Below are 19,047 nucleotides of genomic sequence, written 5' to 3' on the forward strand. Positions count from 1 at the left end.
GGAGTTTGAAGCTGGGCGATGATGGATGGTACCCAGAATGATCTTCAGCCAGACACGGAGGTTCTGATGTAGCTCCTTGTTCTTGGAGAGGTTGCCTTGAGCGTTCTACTTGAAGATTGTTGGGTTAATCTCATGGGACATGTATTTTGCCCTAGGATTAATGTTGTACATTCTTCTGCCTCCATCTTTTTCCATGCCCAGAAGAGCAGCAATGGACTTCTCAGTTATCACCATTTTGACTCCCAAAACATAGGAGACGATGAAGTGATCATCAGCATCAGTGAATCTCCAGAATTCCTTCACTAGATTTGGGTAAACTGGACCATATAGACGTTTGAAGTAGTTTCCCCAACCTTGATTTCTGAGTTCTTCAGTGAGGTCAATGCCATTTCTGCGCATGTTGTCAAAATCCACCAAGGATTCACATAACACCTCCAGTTTCTCAAATGGTGTTGCTAGATTGATGTGAGGCTCATGATCAAGGATGTGTGGTTCTTTGTAGATGGGAGTTGAGACTACACCGGAAACCGCTGGGTTTGGGTTGCTTGAACTTGGAGCTTGTTCGCTTGAATCCATTTGTTGAGAGAAGTTGTAAACAGATTGTTGTTGAGCATCCATGAAGTTGTTGAAAGTTAGGATGAATATTGAAGAATGCTGCAGGAATGCCTTGAGAGAGTTGAGCTTGCAGAGGTTTTAGAGTGCGTGAGAGTGAAAAGTGTGCAATGTGTGAATTGAGGTGTTTAAATACCCAAATTAGGGCGCATGCAAAACGACACACAAAACAGAGTTTAGCACAAAAACCAAGTTAGCACGTTTAGAGGGAAAATGATTACAGCTCATAAATGATGTCTAATCCCAACAGTTAGTACAATGCTCGAGGAGATCTCAAGAGACTGTTCCTTGATTACTGCTAGACATCTGTCTAGAATTTCCAAGGTCAGACGCAAGGTACTCCACGTGTTTGCTTTTTCTGATCTTCAGGAATACCAAGGAATTGGTTCCTGGAGATTTCTAACTCAGATGACTTCTAACTTGGTAGGAGTATCAGAGTCAGATGCAGAATACACTTTGTTTACGTAAGGATCCTATTTTACAAACTCAGAGGCACATTTTATTCAGGGCAATTTTGAATGTTCAGATTCTTTAAGATGAAGAGGAATATATCTTCAGCCAAGGGTTTAGTAAAGATATCAGGCCATTGATGATCTGTATCAATGAACTTCAATGTTACTACCCCTTTGTGAACATAGTCTCTGATAAAATGTTGTTTTATTTCTATGTGCTTAGCTCTGGAGTGTAAGATAGGATTCTTGCTTAAGCAAATGGCAGCAGTATTATCACAGAAGATAGGAATGTTACTCTCGAAGATTTGCAAATCCTATAATTGATTCTTCATCCAGAGCATCTAAGTAGTTCACAGTGATGCTGAGATGTATTCCGCTTCTGCAGTGGACAGGGCTATGGTTGATTGTCTTTTGCTGGCCCAGGATATCAAATATTTTCCCAAGAGCTGACAATTTCCAGATGTACTTTTTCGTTCCATTCTGTCTCCTGCATAGTCTGCATCACAAAAACCAGATAGTCTATACTCTGATGTTTTCTCATACATCAGACCCAGGTTAGGAGTTCCTTTCAGATATCTGAGAATTCTCTTAACTGCTGTTAAGTGAGATTCTCTAGGATCTGATTGGAATCTGGCACAGAGACAAACACTGAGTAGAATATCAGGACGAGTAGCAGTCAGATAGAGAAGGGAGCCTATCATACCACGATAGAGCTTCTGACAAACCTTTTGACTGACTTCTTCTTTTTCAAGAATGCAGGTTGGATGCATGGGTGTCTTTGCAGGTTTGCATTCAGCCATTTCAAATTTCTTCAGAATTTCTTTTATGTATTTACTTTGATGAACATAGGTGACTTCTGAAGTTTGATTAATCTGAATTCCTATAAAGAACTTTAGTTCTTGCATTAAGCTCATTTCGAATTCTGCCTGCATTAGCTCAGAGAAATCTTGACATACAGAGGCGTTAACTGAACCAAAAATGATATCATCAACATATATCTGGCATATCATGAGATCATTATTAATGTTTTTACAGAAGAGTGTGGAGTCAAATTTCCTTATGATAAATTCATGTTCCAGAAGAAAATTACTTAATCTTTCATACCAAGCTCTGGGAGCTTGTTTAAGTCCATATAAAGATTTCTTAAGTTTAAAAACATGTTCTGGATAATTTGAATTTTTAAAACCTGGAGGTTGGTTGACATACACTTCTTCTGATATATAACCATTAAGGAATGCACTCTTGACATCCATTTGATACAATTTGATAGAATGATTTATAACGAATGATACAAGTAAGAGAATAGATTCTAACCTGGCGTCTGGGGCAAAGGTTTCATTGTTGTCGATGCCTTCTTGTTGACTGTAACCTTGAGCCACCAGTCGAGCTTTGTTTATGACAACTTCTCCTTTCTCATTCAGCTTGTTTCTGAACACCCATCTGGTTCCGATAATGTGAGTGCCTCTGGGCTTAGGAACAAGATCCCAGACGTCGTTCTTTGTGAATTGATCTAGCTCTTCCTGTATGGCTAGAACCCAATCGCTATCTTGAAGTGCCTCATCATAGGAAGTAGGCTCGATCAGAGATACTAGTCCTAGAGGAGTTTCTTCAGGAGTCTTGAAGGTAGACCTAGTTCGGATAGGTTCGTCCTTATTTCCCAGAATCAACTCTTCAGATATGTTGAGGCGACTTTTAGCTTTCTTTGGGATTGCTGGGGAGTTAGTTCCTTCTGACGTTTGAATGGCAGTTGCTTCTGGAGCTTTAATCTTCTCGTCAGAACCCGCAAGAGTGATCTCCAGATCTGCAAGTTTCTCAACTAGCTTTGACTTTTCAGGGTCAAGATTATCATCAAATCTGACATGAATTGATTCTTCCACAATTTTGGTTTCTGTATTGTATACTCTGCAGCCTTTCGAGCGTTCTGAGTATCCTAACATAATACCTTTTTGTGCTTTGGAATCAAACTTGTTCAGATGTTCTTTAGTATTTAAAATAAAACAGGAACATCCAAAAGGATGAAAATAGGAAATGTTTGGTTTTCTTCCTTTACACAGTTCATAGGGAGTCTTCTCCAGAATAGGTCTTATGGAGATTCTATTTTGAATGTAACACGCTGTATTTACAGCTTCAGCCCAAAAGTGCTTAGCCACATTTGTTTCATTGATCATGGTTCTGGCCATCTCTTGGAGTGTCCTATTCTTCCTCTCTACAACTCCATTTTGTTGTGGAGTTCTAGGGCAGGAGAAATCATGGGATATTCCATTAGAGTCAAATAATTCCTCAAAAAAATTATTTTCAAATTCCCTACCATGATCACTTCTGACTCTGATGATTTTTGAGTCAAATTCATTTTGCACTTTGGAACAGAAGCTAGTGAATATAGAGTGAGACTCACTCTTGTGCTTTAAGAATTTTACTCATGTCCAGCGACTGAAATCATCAACAATGACTAGTCCATACTTATTTCCATTGACTGATGCTGTTTTCACAGGACCAAATAAATCAATGTGAAGAAGTTCCAGAGGCTTAGACGTAGAAACAATATTTTTCTTTTTGAAAGATGATTTTGAAAATTTTCCTTTCTGACATGCTTCACATAGAGCATCTGAGGAAAACTTCAGCTTATGTAGACCTCTGACTAACTCGAGTTTATTTAGCTGAGATAAGTTTCTCATGCTAATGTGGCCCAAGCGTCTATGCCATACCCATTGCTCTTCGTGAACAGACATCAGACATTTCACATTTTATTCTTTTAAATCAGAGAGATTTATTTTATAAATATTGTTTTTCCTCTTACCAGTGAATAGGACAGAACCATTATTTTGATTTATGGTTTTACATGTTTTTTGATTAAAGATTACATCATATCCGTTATCACTTAATTGACTTATTGATAACAAATTGTGCATTAATCCTTCTACGTATAACACATCAGATATAGAGGGAAGAGTACCATTACCAATAGTTTCGGAGCCTCTGATCCTTCCTTTTTGATCTTCTCCGAATCCTACGAATCCAACATCTTTAAGTTCCAGGCTTTGGAACATAGACTTTCTTCCCGTCATGTGTCGCGAGCATCCAGAGTCTAGGTACCATGACTGGTGTTTTAACTCTGCTGCATAAGATATCTGCAACATAAACAATCTTATCCTTTGGTACCCAGAGTCTTTTGGATCCTTTGTGATTAGTCTTCCCAGAGTTTCTTAACACTTTGGGTTTTCTAGCATTATTAAATTGTTGTTCTTGTGTATGTGTATAGTGATATGAAAATGGAGATTTAGGTTGGTCATTAGTAGAAGTTTGATCTTCACTAGTGTAAGACCCTAATTTTGACCCTAAGATCCTTCATGGCATCATAACATTACATTTGCAAAGCCTCAAGGATCATGAGCATCTTGGTTCCCTTTGCCTATTAGGTGGGATCTCTTGTGATTTGGTTTGAGATCACCAAGAATTCTTGAATTGAATATTATTGCTTTTCCCATTTTATACACTAACCAAAAGCACAAAAATATGTCACTAACATTGCTTGTTTGTAGCTTGAGCAATCACAAGATCAAAAGCTTCTAGGTGATTCCTTTGTGCAATGATATGACCAAGAGAATTTGAAAGCAAGCATGGAAATGGTTCCCAAAGCTCTCATTCATCCAATATGCCTCCCTAAGTATCTCATTTCATCATTGTGATCAAACCAAATCAAAGGGTTTGAGGTTTGTGTCCCAAAGAAACCCTAATTCATTTGTTCATCCATTGTGCCTTGCTCATGAAGGAACCTCAACCCATGATCAAATACAATCAAGGAAATTCCTTTAATTCATCATTTCATGCATATTTGAACTTATTTTAGTGTCCTCAATCATCAATTCATCAAGATATGAGTTGTGGACTTGAGAAGTTGATCAGTCAATTCATCTAACTATTTTGAAATGCACTGAGACCTAACCTTTTATGTGATAGTCAAATGGAGATGATACCAAACTCAAAAATGTTATTAAGGAAAATATGAACAACTTTAATGTTCATAAAAAATTGGTTTGAAGCTTGGAAGGTCATCTCCCATTCCAAGACATTATAGGTCATTTTGATTGAAACCCTAATTGTGGGTCAACTTCCCAAGAACATAACTCATTCATTTTTTATTATTTTGAGGTGGGATCAAATGCATTGGAAATATTATTGTGTCTACTTCAAATGTTATGTTGAAAAAAATATCCAAATATCAAAGGAAATACATGTGATAATGCAAAACATTATAGGTCACTTTGGGCCAAATGCATTGAAAGGCAAAAAATGTCCAACTTCAAGTGCCCATAACTTCTTCATCAAAAATCCAAATGATGCAAAATTTAAGTCTATCTTGATTGTATTGAAAATATCTAAAACGTTTATGTTAGAGGTTTTTCTATTTGAGGCTTGCATCATCAACACAGAAGGGCTTGAATTGGACTAATTTGGCAAAATTCTCAAAGGCATGCTTTGCACTATGAACTTCATGGCCTGTTTTCATAAATTTCCACACTTAAAATGAGTTTTTGCTCAACATAACATTTGTTCCTTATGTCAATACCTTTCCAACCATTACCCACATGCTTATGTTTGGATTTTCTAATTGGCATTTTCAAAGAGTTGAAGGTTCAGGCACAATTATGGAATTCATGTTGAAACTTCATGCACAAGCCATTGCCTTGCAAACTACACGTCCATTTCAAGTTGTTTGGTCATCAACATGCAAATACAATTGAGTTTGGGCCTTCCACATGATCACACAAGCCCATGCAAGGAAAATCCATTTTCCATGCACACAAGCAAACTCACTTGTTCAGCCAATTCCAGCTATAAATACATGTGTTATGCTTCATTATGAACTAACCTAAAGGCGCCTAAAGCTCTGCAGAAATCAATTCCCAACCATACCAAAGGAACTAAGTTCATATTTCTTCAAAATTTCAGATCTGAAATTCAATTGAATTTGGTTGAATCTTCAGATCTAAAGTTCCTAAACCTTCATCATCTGGTCCATTGAAGTTCTGTTTGGAAAAAGGAATCAAGGAAAGGAACTCAAAGCTCCACAGTTCAAAGGTGTGCATCAATTGGTTTTTTCTTCGAAACTCCTTATTCTTTGATCTATTGGCCTTGATATTGTGTTGTCTGAAGTCCTCTCTATAGAGGCATCATTGTTGTATGCTCAATTTTTGAAATCAAGCAAGTTCATGATGAACACCATCAAGTTTCAATCTTTGATTTCTCTCACCATGGAGATCTAGAGTGAAAATAGATGGCATAGGGGTGATGTACATCACCCCAGCTTTAATTTGGTATATGGATCGTGAGTTTGGGTTAACTTTTGCAAACCTGCAACTCTGGCCGGAGCTGGTGTGCTCGCCGAAGAAGACGGTGGTGTACACCACCGTCCACATGCCAGATTGAATCTGGACCATTGGATGCGTTTCCCACGATCTAATCCTGGCCCTTGTTATGTTTGACTTCATTTAATGCATGGTACCACGCGCTTGACTCATGTACATGGTAAGCGCGCGCTTGAGAGCCTTCTGATCAGCCACGTCAATTAATGAGGCTTGATCAGACGCTTGTGGTTTTTTCTGATTTTTATAATTTCCATTTTATTTCTTTTATTTCATTAAACTTCAAAAATTCATAACTCTTTCATTTTTAATCCAAAAAATATGGGACCAATTGCATTATTTCTCTTTTTAATTCTAGTTTCTAAAAATGATTCTTAACATTTTTTATTTCATCATTTGATATTTTTTGTGAATTTTCTCTTTTCTCGTTATTTTTAATTCATTTTAAATAGTTTTTGATATTCAAAAAATACAAAAATATTTCCTCTACCTCTTTGAATAATGATGGATCTATGAAAAATATTCTCATCATTTTTTTAATTGATTTGAGATTTACTTGAGATTTTAGTTCAATTAGGTCATTTTATTTATTTTTAATTGATTAAAAATAGTTTCTGACTTTTAAAAATGCTGAAATTTTTTGTCAAACTTTGTTTGACTTTGTTGAACTTAGGATAAATCACTTGGACTTTTCAAAGTTGATTTGAAGTGATTTTGAAGTTTGACCTTTCTTTAATATTTTAATTCAAGTTTATTTTGAATATTAAAAATGCCTAAAAATATTTTATTCATTTCTTGACTTCCAATCTTCATCTCACTTCTGTTTTTTGATTGTTTGACCATGATCCTCAATGTCATTGGTCAACACTTGTTGATTGGTACATTCCATTTCGTTTAATGCACTTTATTCTTTCCATTTTCATTATCCATTATTCATCTCCTTCTTCTTCTTCTTTTCTTTTTGATCAATGAGTTAAGGGTTGATAAGTTAGCATTGATTAGGGAGGTTTAATCTTCCTTGATTCAAATCTAATTCATCTTGATCAAATGATCAAGTGAATGGCTTTGCATTAAGGATATATTGCTTCCTAAATCATGCAAAGGACTTAAGTCAATACAAGATCATTTCCCATTTTCTTTTTGGCATGGCAAGTTGTTGGAACTTGGTTCACTAATCAAGACTTCTAACTTGTGTTGTTGCGTACATTATTATTGACCGGCCTCAGATAGTTGTGACTTCTACATAAGTCCAATTACGATTGCTTAACATAGCGCTAAATTTGCCTTATGGCACACTAACTACTAACTATTAACCATTAACATTTACTTTTTGCATTTTACATTTATGCAATTTATTATTCTTGCACATATTATTCATTTGCTTTTTCCTTTGCTCATTGGAGCACATGTTTATGTTAATGCCATTTGCCTTTTGCTCACTTGAGCATATAATTGTGTATATATCATTTGTGTTTGTGTTTTGTTTTGTTTGTTGTGAACCAAAATGAAAAGAATTGGACAAAATGGACTTAGATATTAGGACTTTACCCAAGCTAATGGAGTTTGAAGAGCAACTAGGCCTCATGCCTTTAGAGTGCTAAAAATGTCAAAGAGCAACTAGGCCTCATGCATTTAGAATGCTTAATGTTGAAGATGACTTTGAAAGGATTACATTCTAAACTCCCTCTTGTCCAGTCTTTGATTGCATCAAGGAACTTTTTAATGTGTGTGTTCTTGTGCTAGGGATTCCAATGTTGAGACAAATTGAGGAACCATTACCATGAGCTTCTAAGAGAGAGGGATCCAAGATACCTTGAGGAGCTTTCCCAGACTGTTTGTGCAAACATTTGACCTTTGTTTTCAAATATTAGAAACCTAAGCCTTATGCTTTTGATTTTTAAACTTTCCTTTCATAATACTTATTTTGAATTGAACTTCTAAATCAACTTTGACCTTATTTTGTATATACTTTTCATTGGTAAATATAACCCATCCAAATGACTTTTTGTGGTCTCAATGGCCACTCTCTTAATCAAACTTTTTTCATAACCTTTAGCTATTAGGTTTGAGTTATCCTTGAGGTAGACATAATGCTCACCTATATCCTTAGTGATGGACAATGAGTCTTCCATGCTTATTATAGGGTTAACCCCTCACTAGCATGTTGAAGCTATCCTCACATGGTGGATTTTGTGGTTTTAGGTTGAGTTTTCTCCCTTGGATAACAAAAGACCTTAAGGCTTTTGGACCAACCAATTCACCAATTCATTTTGAGATTTTTACCCCAAACTATGAGGTTTTGATCCTAATCTTTTTTAAGATGGTACGTAGGCAATGGGTTTATCCATCCAAACACAAAATGTAAATAACTTGCATATTCTTTTTCTCATCTCTTCAATCATGTTTGCACAAATAAATTTTCACAAAATACCAACCTTACAACAAGTGTGAAAAGGGCTCCCTAGGAGTACCTAGGATGTTTTGGGTGCTTAAAACCTTCCCATTGCATAACCAACCCCCTTACCCCGATCTCTGACATTTTTACTAGTTTTTGATTCGATAAAACTTTTAGGTTTTTGTTCGCTTTCTAACCATTCCTTTGGATAAATAGAAGTGCGGTGGCGACTCGACTTGTATGATTTACCTTGGATTTAGTCAATATATCTAATGGTAACGAATAACCCGCTACAGAAAAGTGGTGACTCTGCTGGGGAATTAACTTTGCCTAGTGGGTTTTGCCTACTTTTCATATTTGTTGTATTGTATTGTATACTTTTTTGGTGACATATTTTTGTGCAATTTGGGATTACTGTATTATATGTAATAATTGAATTGCTTGAATGTTAATTCCTTGTATGCTTGGTGATATTTGTGAGATGAGTTCTATACCCGAACTCGAGTGTACTTAGGATAGGGGAATGACATAGTCTTGTTGACTTGTGTGGAGTTATTCCTTAGCAAGTTGACTCGCAAGTACATTCACTTGGTGGAGGTCATGTTGGGATCAATAATGTCACACAAGTAGTTGTGGTTAGACATTACTCTTTCCAATATAGACCTTAGAAGCCAAGGACCTTAGTTTTCCAAGCCCATCTTGGCCTATTCTTAGGATGTAGTGCGATTGTTACGCGATACTACACTCATAAGAGTCTCTCTTGAGAATATTTTTGGAATACGAGTATTCGTTTCTCCGATAATATCTGAAAGATGGGACGATGACTATGGGAACCTCTTGTAGAACATGTTTGGCAGGTGGAACCCTAGTACACTCCCTGTGGGTGGTTCTTAACCGAGACTCCATGCTCGTGACTTACAACAAACCCTTGATTCGTGGTTGATCCGTTCATGTATCCTTAATATCAATGGAACTTGGGTGTTGATAAGGTGTAGACCATAATCCACCAAAATGGATGATTGATATTAAGGATGCCGTGATCCATCCCATGACCTTTGTTTGTTGTGCTTTGTTTGATCCTTGAGTGTGGTTGTTGCATTCATGCATTCATGCACCCATTTGCATCCATATCATCAAAATAATAAGAAAATTTTCAAGGAACTTAAGAAGTCTATTTGCAAATTTTCAGACATGGAAAGACAAAGAAGGAATACAAAGAAGTACAGTTTCAGACAACCAGACTTGAAAGAGCTAAGGAAATAGACATCCTATGTATTAGATCCTTTGGGTTTCAAGGCTCGTTTTGGGAAGCTTCTTCCTCTTCTGACTACTCAGGTGGATGAAGGATTGATGAGTGTATTGGCGCAGTTTTATGATCCTTTGTACCATTGCTTCACATTTCCGGATTTTCAGCTTTTGCCCACGCTTGAGGAGTATGCCTATCTTGTGGGCATACCTATTCTAGACCAGTTGCCGTTCAGTGGCTCGGAGAGTATTCCTACTTCTCAAGAGATAGATGATATGTTGCACATAGATGAATTTCTGGTTGGTGCTCATATGAATACCAAAGGTGGAATTCAAGGTCTCCCTTCTGAGTTCCTTATTGCTCAAGCTACTGTGTATGGGAATGCCATGAGTGAGGACGCCTTTGAGGCCATATTTGTACTTCTCATCTATGTGTTAGTGTTATTCCCCAACATCGACAAGTTTGTGGATGTGAATGCTATTAGGATTTTCTCTACTCTTAATCCCGTTCCGACTCTGTTGGGTGACACTTATTTTTCTTTGCATATGAGGAATGCGAAGGGTGGTGGTGCCATTGTGTGTTGTTTGCCTCTGTTGTATAAGTGGCTTATTTCTCACTTACCGCAGACGGTCACTTTCAAGGAGAACAAGGGATGTCTACGGTGGTCCACGAGACTTATGTCTCTCACTAATGATGATATCTCTTAGTACAACCGTGTGTATGATGGCGTGCAGATTATCGACTCTTGTGGTGAATTCTCCAATGTGCCTCTTCTTGGTACATGTGGTGGGATTAACTACAACCCTATTTTGGCACGTCGTCAGCTTGGGTTCCCCTTAAAGGATAAACCGAATAACATACTGTTAGAGGGTGTGTTCTTTCAGGAGGGTAAAGATCCCAAAGGCTTGAAAGCTAGGATGATTCGCGCTTGGCGCAAGATTCATAGGAAAGGAAGGAAGGAGTGGGGTCCAAAGAATTGCATTGCTATGGAGCCTTACACTGCTTGGGTTAGGAAGAGAGCTTCTGAGTATCTCATGCCGTACGAATATCCTAGACCTACACCTTTGGTTATGGCTGGGCCATCAACCCTCCCGGACCAAGGAGTAGAGGAGTTGAGAGATGAAGATCGTTCACGTGCTTGGATCCGTGAACGAGAAGAGTTGCTTCAGCAGATCAAGGAGAAGGATGCTTTGATAGAGTTTCTCGAGCATCAGGTTATTGATGATCCTGATGATGCATGGACTTCTATACTTCCTCAGTCTTCCAGGTTTTGGAAGAGGAAGTACGATCGACTCGCCAAGGAGAAGGCAGATATGGAGGCAGCCTATGAGGAGGAGGTGAAGAGGCTTCGTGCATCTTATCTTCCAGTCTCTCGAGCTTTAGATGATTGTTTCTAGGGATCCATAGGATGGTCATTTTCCTTTTCTCTTATATTGTATCTTGGTTACCAATGTTGTACTTCTTTGGTGTAAAAAAATATTTCCCAGATATTATATGTTTCCGTATGTGATAAAAGTGTAATATTTCCCAAAATTTGAAAATAGAACTCTAATGCTCCTCTGAAATAAAAAACAAATCATATGCACAAGCATTGCATGCATCATGTACATAAGAAGGTTTTGCTCCAGGCTTCTTGCCCTATGGTCTAACTCTGTGTTCTTCATTTATTTTGAAGACAAGCTGACTCACCGGTACTACACCAGAGCCAACTCTTCAAGACTGATGGATCATTTGGAACAAGAGAACCGCAAGCTGAAAGAGGAGGTAGCCAGACTGACTGCCCTGATGGAGTCATTCTGGGCCGCTCAGAGCCAGTCTTCTCCAACACCCTCAACTCCTCCCCAGAGGACGGTCATTTCTGAGATCGTAACTTCTACTGTGCCTGCTGCAACTGCTCACTTTGCGCCATCCATGCCAGCCGGGTTCCCTTGGGGAATGCCCGCCAACTTTGTACCAGAGGGTTTTGCCCCTACTCTTGCTTCCCTGTCGGCATCTAGCCCAGTCCTTTCAGCGCCACCTCCCGTTGTGCACACGCTACCAAGGGTCGAAGATACCATCTATCATTTTGAGCCATCTGAGGGCCCAGACATTTATGAGAAGATGGATGATATGAAGGACCAATTCCTTGAGCTTCGCAAGGAACTGAAGATTTTGAGGGGGGAGGACCTCTGTGGTAAGAGTGCTGTTGAGTTGTGCCTTGTGCCCAACGTGAAGATCCCTATTAAATTCAAAGTACCTGACTTTGAGAAGTATAAGGGGAACACATGCCCACTCAGCCATCTTGTGATGTATGCTCGCAAGATGTCGACGCAAACTGATAATGATCAACTGCTCATCCACTATTTCTAGGACAGTCTGTCCGGTGCCGCTCTCCGGTGGTACATGGGTTTGGAGAGTTCGAACATCTGAGCTTTCAACGATCTTGGCGAGGCTTTCGTCAAGCAATATAAATACAATATGGATATGGCTCCGGATAGCGATCAATTGAGAGAAATGTCGCAGAAGGATAAGGAGACCTTCAAGGAATACGCCCAGAGGTGGCGCGAATTGGCAGCTCAGATAATGCCTCCCCTTGAGGAGAAGGAGATGACCAAGATATTCTTGAAGACCTTGAGCTCGTTTTACTACGAGAGAATGATAGCCAGTGCTCCCTCAGACTTCCCCGAGATGGTGAATATGGGGATGAGATTGGAAGAAGGGGTCCGTGAAGGACTATTAACTCGAGACAAAGGCTCTTCAGCAAAGAGATATGAAAGCTTTGCGAAGAAGAAGGAGGGAGAGGCACATGATGTGTCTTCCTATATCAAGAAAAGACCCTCTGTGAAGAGGAAGACTACTCGCCCGGTCAATAATCAGCATCAAGTGGCTCATATAACACCTGTTTTTAGGGAAGCTCAACATGATCAACAACCGCAAACTCAGCAATATCAACAACAACAACGTCCAAAACAGCAGGCCTACCAGCCTCGAAACAACAACAACAATGTCAACACCAGCTATGAGAGGAAAAGGGTCACCTTCGATCCAATTCCGATGACTTATGCTGAACTCTATCCATCTTTGATCGATAGAAAATTAATCACTCCACGAGACCCTTCCGCTGTACCTGCTAAACCCCAGTGTGTTAGACGGTGTGGCTAGTGATCGAGAGGGGGGGTGAATAGATCACCTCTTTAAAAATTAACGGATTTAACGTTTTATCAGAGTTTTCAAACTTGGCGGAAAAATCAGTCCCAAATCGACTTCCGTCTATTCTGAACCGCTACTAGAAAGCCGGACATACAAGTATAATTGCTGGATTTTAATGAGAATGACAAAAACAATTCACACCAGAATTTTAACAAATTGAATGCACTTATCCTTAAGATCTATTTCCAATGAATAAAATCTAGCTAACCGTTTTATCAAACAGTTGGTGTGTATGTGATCGTTAATTAACAGCAATGGAGTTTGATTAAAGTTTTCTTGCCACTGCTGTCTTGAAAAAGAAACAATCACCACACACTAACTGATATTGCGAAAACAGTTTGAAAAACGTAAAGAGGAGTAAGGTAAGAATACGATACGCAGAGATTTGGTAAGGAAGTTCCCCACGTCGTCCTCGCGTGTGGGTACGTCTCCCTCTCAATTTCAAATGAAATTGAGAACTTTGATTATCAATTATTGCCGAATCCGTTGATACAAGGTTTTGATACAATGACAGAATTCTAAACTCTAAGAACCTCTTCTTGTATAAACCTTCACTTGATCTGAGCACGATCAAGATTTTCCTGCACAAAGTTGCAAACAATTCACCGGTTCCACGACCTGCTTGCGAAATCCCCCGATCTCCAAACGCAACGCTGCGGCTGAATATGTTCTGCAAATGTGACTCCCAAACCCTCAAGAACACTCAAGTTCTTGAAGGACAAACTAGTAGGTTTTTCCTAGAAACCCCCTCAATCTTCGACTCAGCTAGATCCTCGATCGTTCCACTGCAAACCACAGCTAGATCCTTGATCGTACCACTGAACGTTATCTCGATGCTTCTTTAATCCAAAGAACAAGAATTGTTATGTGTAAATGTTCTTGAAGAAAAGTGATTGAGAAGATGAAGAAGATGAAGTCTCTTTCAGGTTTTTATGTGCTCTCAAAACAATTGCTCCAACACTGCTTTTGATCTGTGTTCAATTGTTTTCCCTCAATGAATTCGTTGTTGTGCACTGCTGTTGTAACCTATCTTTTATATGCTGCAAAAACCGTTGTTGTTATGACATAAAACAACTTTATGTATTGATACATGCAGGGTATGTATCGATGCATACTGTAAGTTGTGTGAATTTTTGGTGAAATCAATTAATCATGTATCGATGCATAAGTCGTGTGTATCGATGCATGTGATTTTTACACTAATATGTATCGATGCCTAATGCGCATGTATTGATGCATAGGCTGTCTCAAGTGGTCATGTATCGATGCAGAAATCGTGTGTATCGATGCATAGAGTTTTTGCCCTTCCATGTATTGATGCATGGCTCGTATGCATCGATGCATACTGAACAGAAATTGTTTTGTGATTAATCACATGCTACATGTATCGATGCAGAGGCTCATGTATTGATACATACTGATATAAAATGCATTTTAATTGTTATTTGAAGGGAATTTTCAATGTAGATTTATATGTATGTTTATGCAACAATAAAGTGGGATGATGGACAAAATAAGAACACAAATATATCATGTAATGCAATGCACAATCAATTTGGATGATGATCACACAATTTGCTATCATTAAAAATTAATTCAAGTTAAAGAATTCTTTCACAAACTCCCCCTTTTTGATGATGGCAAATTCTTGGCAAGATGTGTGATACTCCCCCTGAGTTTGTGCATATCTGCATTTTCTCCCCCTTTGTCAACATCAAAAAGAGGAAGAAACATAGCTATCAATCACAAAGTGTAGCATGGCATGGCAAAAATGGATAATAGGCTATCAATCACACAGAATGAAGCTGCAAGTTAAAGAATCATTCACAGAGAATCATTCAAAAAGTAAGGGCAATAACAAGTAGAGATAAACGAAATTGAAAAGCATTTTAAGGATACGAACGAGTTTAAGAGTTACATAAGCTAAACCATATATTGTGCAACAAAATAAAACATGAGCAATATGAAATGAAATGCAGTGAGATGAAAGGGTGGTTGGTTAATTTGGATTGTTGCCACCATAGGACTCCTCATCATGTCTGTCAGGATCTCGGTAGCTTGGCGGAGGCGGAGGAGGAGGCATTGTGTCTGGATTTTGGCCCATGAAGGAGTATTGCCTAAATCGATTCTGAACTTCAATGCTTCTAAAGCTGTCCATAATCCCAGGATTTTCACGGCAATCATCCATAAAGCCGGACATTTCGTTGTAGAAAACCTGATGCCATTTAACCAAGTCTTGGTGCCAAGCGTGTTGATTGTGATACATCCGTGTATGCTCATCATGCCAGTCCCGATGCTCGTTGTGCCATTCAGATTGTTGAACATGCCAGTACCGTGCTTCTTCATGGCGTTCTTTGTTGACAATTTCCATCTGTTGAAGCATGTGAGTGATGTCCGCATTTGGTGTTGAGGCTGAAGTACCACCGGAGAATGGAGGGGCTGTAGGTTCAGGTACGTAGTTGGTGGGAGACCACCTTCGTGGCACCCACTCACCCCAACCAGTATTGGCCTCAGCTTGAGGTACATCTGTTTCAGGCGCATCCTGCATTTCTTCATCAGGTTGTTCTTCAGCAATATGGATGCGTTCCGAAGGCACGTCAAAGTTGTAAATTCTGGTTTTGGATTTTCTTTCGAAGAAATAGAAGCATTTTCGGTCTTTGTCCCACCTATATCCCATATGCGATAGAGTGGCAGAGTCAAACTCTTGAGCTGCCGATGGAGATAGGAGAGGAACAATAGGTATTGCAACTTTCCAATACTTAAGAATTTTCATTATTTGAGATGCATAACCTAGAGCCACATTCTTGGAGCTGTCTCACACAAAAAATAGACGTTTAACAAAGTAGTTCGCCCAATTTAGGAGAACCTTATTTTGCAGAATGTAGAGAAGATGTATGCTGGGCCTGTCCAACCGAGAGTGTCCACTGTTTGTTGGACGCAGAATATATGTGATAATCCAGTGAAGAATACGCGGAGTTTGCTTGATCATACCTGACGTGACGTGTTCGTCCTCACTCAACGGTCTATCAATCTTTAGGATAGAAGTTGTAAAGTCCTTCAGGTCAAATTCAGGATCAAAATGCAGGTCATGCCAGCACTTGAAGACCATCGACGGAGGCGGCATTTGAAATACCGTTTCCCAATCAGAGGCTTCAAAGGTATATGTTCTGACCCCGATAGAACACCGGAACATATAGCCTCTACCAGTTTGTAAACCAGCATAAAAGGCCCGGATGAAATCCTCATGATAGTCATCTTTTGTAGATAGAAAGGACCCAAGTCTTTGTGCATGTAACAATTCAACTACTTCATTTAGGTGCAGATGAACAACATCTGTTTTATCAAATATATGAGGTTTCATTACCAACCTGGCCTTGAAGGATTCCTCAAATTCAACAGTAATGGCAGGATGAAGAATGTCTAAGGCATTTGAAGGAACATCTGGTGGTTGCTGAGAAGTACCGGCTGCTTCCTTTCCTTTTCCTTTTCCTTTGGCTCTGGCTGGAATAGTGCGTGGAGGCATGGTGATGTGAGATTTAGGGTTTTACCAAGTTTGTGAGAGAGAGTGAGGATGAGGAGGATTAGGGTTAGCCACTGGTTTTGGGGTTTTTTTTGAGGGCAGATGAGATGAAGTAATGAGATAGGAAGTGATATGATTGGCTGATGTGTCGATGCATGAGAGAGAAAGAAATGCATTTAATGCAGATAGCATCAGTATGTATCGATGCAGATAGTCATGCGTCGATGCCTAATATTCAAAATTGTCATGTGTATCGATACATGCGATGGATGCGTCGATGCCAAGTGTTTACAATTGCCCTGTGTATCGATACATGCGATGGATGCATCGATACATCCTGAAGCAGTTTTTGAAAAAATTGAATTTTAGAATATATGGATCGATGCAGGCTTCGTTTGGGTCGATGCATACTGATGTTGAACCAGTTTTTAATGAATTTTAATGCAGTATGAATATGCATTATGCACTGTCATGATGATTATGCTCAACAGAGATTCAAAAGTCAAATTTTAGTGTGCACACAATATGGACAGGAGTATATGCAATCAAATTTTGTATCAACTAGAGTAAGAACATTTGATGTAACATACACAATCACTTAGCAATAAGAAAATTGTAGAAAGGATTGATATTACCTCTGTTGGAGAACTCTTGTGATGTATAATTGACATCTAAAACAGCTTTGATCAACCATGGTGAGGCATAATATAATTAAGAGATAACATGCTTATGACATCAATTGAGAGAGATCTAAGATTCCCAATTCGCGACGAATGTTGAAGAAAGGTTCCGTTGCCAATGGTTTAGTGAAAATATCAGCGAGCTGATTTTTGGAATCAACGTGCTCAAAGACAACGTCTTCTTTTTCAACATGATCACGAAGGAAATGATGTCTAATCTCTATGTGTTTAGTGCGTGAGTGTAAAACAGGGTTTTTAGTAAGGTTTATGGCACTAGTGTTGTCACATTTGATAGGAATACGTTTGAGTTGAATGTTGAAGTCTTGTAGTTGCTGCTTCAGCCATAAAATCTGAGCGCAACAACTACCGGCTGCAACGTATTCTGGCTCTGCAGTTGACAAAGCCACAAAAACTTGCTTTTTGCTATGCCAACTGACCAAGGAGTTTGAAAACAGGTGACATGTGCCACTTGTGCTTTTCCTATCTGATTTGCAGCCAGCAAAATCAGAATCGGAGTACCCTACTAAGCTACAATCACTTCCTTTGGAATACCAAAGCCCATATTTAGGTGTTCCGTGAAGGTATCTAAATATGCGCTTTACCGCTTTAAGGTGCGATTCCTTAGGATTTGATTGATAGCGTGCACACATACAAACACTAAACATGATGTCAGGCCTAGAAGCAGAAAGATACAAGAGAGATCCAATCATACCTCTGAACCTTTTGACATCTACACACTTACCATGCTCATCCTTGTCTAGATTTCCGTTGGTAGGCATTGGGGTGTCAATCGATTTTGAGTCATTCATTCCAAAGCGCTTGAGTAGTTCTCTGCAGTATTTTGTTTGACATACTGCTGTACCCTCATCAAGTTGCTTTATTTGCGGTCCTAGGAAGTAGTTCAGCTCCCCCATTAGACTCATCTCAAATTCACCCTGCATAACCTTAGAAAATTCTTCGACCAAGTGTATGTTAGTTGAACCAAATATGATATCGTCGACATAAACTTGAACTAAAAGAATGTGCTTCCCTTTGTGTTTAATAAAGAGAGTATTGTCCACTTTACCTCTTGAATATCCATGATCAATTAGGAATTTGCTAAGCCTTTCATACCAAACCCGAGGGGCTTGTTTAAGACCATACAAAGCTCTTTTTAATTTGTAAACATGATCTGGATTTTCAGCATTTTCAAAACCGGGAGGTTGTGAAACATATACTTCTTCATTTATGACACCATTAAGAAAGGCACTCTTTACGTCCATTTGGTAAAGCTTAAAATCCTTAGAACACGCATAGGCAAGCAAAAGACGTATAGCTTCGAGGCGAGCAACTGGAGCATAAGTTTCCTCATAGTCTATGCCCTCCTCTTGGTTATATCCTTGTGCTACTAAGCGTGCCTTGTTCCTAGTAATCACTCCGTTTTCATCAAGCTTGTTTCTAAAAACCCACTTAGTGCCTATGATATGATGATCTCGCGGACGAGGGACAAGTTCCCAAACGTCATTTCTTTTAAATTGATTAAGCTCTTCTTGCATGGCCATTAGCCAAAATTCATCAATCAAGGCCTCTTTGGCATTTTTAGGTTCTACT

The sequence above is a fragment of the Lathyrus oleraceus genome, chromosome 3 (assembly GCF_024323335.1).
Source record: "Lathyrus oleraceus cultivar Zhongwan6 chromosome 3, CAAS_Psat_ZW6_1.0, whole genome shotgun sequence".
Taxonomy (NCBI): domain Eukaryota; kingdom Viridiplantae; phylum Streptophyta; class Magnoliopsida; order Fabales; family Fabaceae; genus Lathyrus; species Lathyrus oleraceus.